The sequence below is a fragment of the Rhinichthys klamathensis genome, unplaced genomic scaffold (assembly GCF_029890125.1).
Source record: "Rhinichthys klamathensis goyatoka isolate OS25496 unplaced genomic scaffold, OSU_Roscu_1.1 h1tg000808l_1, whole genome shotgun sequence".
Taxonomy (NCBI): Eukaryota; Metazoa; Chordata; class Actinopteri; order Cypriniformes; family Leuciscidae; genus Rhinichthys; species Rhinichthys klamathensis.
Window position 1 is genome coordinate 172,501 of NW_026607197.1, and position 3,993 is coordinate 176,493.

Sequence of the window (3,993 nt, forward strand, 5' to 3'; positions counted from 1 at the left end):
ATCGTCAAAGAACAGACTAATCATCAATTAATAACAAAGAAAAGAAATGAAACCAAACAGCTTGTAATCACTGATGTAATGACTCTGCTCACATGATGGAATATCATACAGCTCGCAAGTTATTTTAGCAAAAACAACATTTAACCAAATTCAAGGTTATTTTGTCTAGAAGTGTAGACATATCTGGACTATATCGGGTCTATATTACAGTTTTTTACAATCACTTTGTTACTATTTTCAGAACCTTGATGTCATTTTTCACAACTCTAGACACAAAACTCACAACCAATGATCAAAATACACATTTTTCAAAACTCGAACCCTTTTCTCAATTGCTTGGATACAATACACATAAAACTTAGATCATTTGTTCATTCAACAAAGATCCCCTGTTCAATATGACACAACTTAACATCACAGTACTACTATTTCAAAAGGCAATTCACACATTACATTTCAAATGAGTGTCTATTCATTTCCTTACAATGATCTAACTATCAATTGATACAACTGCTCAAAATGACAAGGAACTGTTGCGTTACTCTTAATGCATAGTTGTATGGAAACACACACACAATCTTCCATGTTTACAGTAAATCATGACAGTTTCAAGATAATGAGATTCATTGTCACCAATTAGCATGGCATGAACCAATTAGACTACAATATCCATGGATGTAGCCTAATAATTTATCATACTGTAATGCTTCATCAGACACTGTGTCTATGGTGCCAAATACTGTACCACCTTTTCAGACTATGTACAGTATTGACAGTACAGTACTGTATAGATGCAGGCCCTTGTAACTGCGTGTCCAATTCTGCCAATCACAGCAGAGCAGTGTCAGGCCTGGACTCGCCATGCCAAAGGTTTTTTCCAAGATGTCATTTTCCAACATCCATTGTGATGTAGATGAGAACCTGTGGCCAAATCCACAACACAGAGTTGATGACAGTGTAGAAGTACAGTAATCACTCCTGTTTAGTTTCTTACAGCAAGTTGAGGAACACTGCATTTGATGTTTTACAGTACTGTCTTTTCTTTTCTATTTCATAGCTAATTATTTTTGCTTTGATTCAAAAAACCATGTTGTGATTGTACTGTAGTGTTTTGCATCAATATATTACAAACTTTGTTCACAATGATTCCACTGTGTCTGTAATATTCTCTCTACGACTGTAGTGCTTTCACAGAGATGTGTTTACTGTACATGTAGACCATAATGAAACCTGTATCACCTATTTTGCTCTACAATATTTAATGATTGTACGAACAATGACACAGTGAAACTATCGGTTGCGTGTGTGTGGGTGATCTATAGTTGTGTTTCAATGGTATTTCACAGTTAATTTGTTTTTTGAACCAATGATTGTGCAAGTGCAAGATTTCTTTAAAGATGTGAATGCACAATGCAATGTTTTGAACATTAGACAGCCTGTGTTACAGTGATAACCGTTGTGAGTTTTGTGTCTAGAGTTGTGAAAAATGACATCAAGGTTCTGAAAATAGTAGCAAAGTGATTGTAAAAAACTGTATTATTGAATTTGACTTGATTGTGTTTGTGGGGAATTGATTGGCTGGTTGGATGGTTGTGGTTTGTTATTGGCTGATCTCATGTGATTGACAGGTTATAGCCCCGCCCTCGTCATCAGAGAAGAGAAGCTGCAAGAGGAAGTTATTCTGATTCAAGATTACTAAAACAATAATGATGTGCACCCATAAATCATTTAGAATAAACACTGCAAAACTTCCATGATCTCACTGTATAGAAATGCATTATATTTCCCAACAGGATTGTGGATCCTCAGGTTCAGATCTGGCTCATTATATCTGGTGTTCCTCTAATGACTCTCTCTCTGCTCACAGGAAGAGTGTGTGTTGTAAAAGCGTGTCTGTGCTTAGCCTCCACTATCTGGTTTCCGGAACTCACCTGGTGACAAATTTCCCTGCTGAATTCATCATGCACTTACTGGAGAACTTCCACTGAAACTCAAAAACCTCTTATACGCGCTGAGCCTAACACGAGGAACCACACCGAACGAGAACAGCAACACAGCTGTGACTGACAGAGTGAGTTGTGGGATCTGATGTGGGATCAGAGGAAACGTCTCTATTTCACTGGATCTCTGAAACTCTCCTCACTGTCTGTCTCTTCCTCAGAGCGAGAACAACACAGCGGTCGCGTAAACACACAATAACACACACTCTAAAACATCTTGGGTTATTTTTTTCTGCCCAAATCCTGGGTTGAGCCTTTTGGGTCAATTTCTTGGGTCAATTTTTTCAATGTTTGGGTAGTTTTTGTGTAACCCAGATCCTGGGTCAGATGTACCAACCCAGTGTTTGGGTAGTTTTTGTGTTACCCAGTTCCTGGGTCAGACGTAACAACCCAGTGTTTGGGTAGTTTTTGTGTTACCCAGCTCCTGGGTCAGACGTAACAACCCAGTGTTTGGGTAGTTTTTGTGTTACCCAGTTCCTGGGTCAGACGTAACAACCCAGTGTTTGGGTAGTTTTTGTGTTACCCAGCTCCTGGGTCAGACGTAACAACCCAGTGTTTGGGTAGTTTTTGTGTTACCCAGCTCCTGGGTCAGATGTACCAACCCAGTGTTTGGGTAGTTTTTGTGTTACCCAGTTCCTGGGTCAGACGTAACAACCCAGTGTTTGTGTAGTTTTTGGGTTACCCAGATCCTGGGTCAGATGTACCAACCCAGTGTTTGGGTAGTTTTTGTGTTACCCAGTTCCTGGGTCAGACGTAACAACCCAGTGTTTGGGTAGTTTTTGTGTTACCCAGATCCTGGGTCAGATGTACCAACCCAGTGTTTGGGTAGTTTTTGTGTTACCCAGCTCCTGGGTCAGACGTAACAACCCAGTGTTTGTGTAGTTTTTGGGTTACCCAGATCCTGGGTCAGACGTAACAACCCAGTGTTTGGGTAGTTTTTGTGTTACCCAGATCCTGGGTCAGACGTAACAACCCAGTGTTTGGGTAGTGTTTGTGTTACCCAGCTCCTGGGTCAGACGTAACAACTCAAGTGTTTGGGTAGTTTTTGTGTTACCCAGCTCATAGGTCAGACGTAACAACCCAGTGTTTGGGTAGTGTTTGTGTTACCCAGCTCCTGGGTCAGACGTAACAACTCAAGTGTTTGGGTAGTTTTTGTGTTACCCAGCTCCTGGGTCAGACGTAACAACCCAGTGTTTGGGTAGTGTTTGTGTTACCCAGCTCCTGGGTGAGACGTAACAACCCAGGGATTGAGTTATTTATCGTGGGCTTTTCGCGACCTCTTCAGGAGAGACCAGTACAGGACCGTCAAATTGGTGCGTGTCTTATATAAAAGCATTCATGTATCAACTAAAATAATTTTTAAAAGCTAGTACTATAGTACAAATGAATCAACCAGTTATATTGGGTTAAATCAACCCATTATGCTGTTTTAAATAAACATCTTAATTTGCTGGGTAAAATTAACCCAACATGTGTTTACCCAGCCCATGGGTTAAAACAACCCAAATTGAGTTGTTTTTAACCCAGTGTTTTTTAGAGTGCTGACCCACAGCACAACGCCATACAGGACTGAAACCAATGATGAAATAAAATATATCACAGGCTGGTGTGTGTGTGTGTGTGTGTGCGGAGCCATTAGCGGAATCATACGCATTATTTATGAGATGTGCAGGATGGCATCTGTTGGCACAGCAGTGAAATTATGTCTTCTTGGAAAAATGCATTTTGGCTGAGTGTGTGTGTGTGTGGGGGGGAATCGAACCCATGACCCTGCCGTTGCGAGCGCTGCTGTTTGAGATTGGCGTTTGCTCAGGAGTGTAAGACAACAGAAATCCTCACAGGATTCCGGAATGTTCCGAGATATTCCGACCCCTGATCCCTCATTCCTGCGGGAGATAACGCGACGCCGCACACACACACACACACACACCTCTCCTACGCTGTAGTGCTTACAGGTTTTGTTGTAAGTGTTTGTGAACAGATATTTGATGAA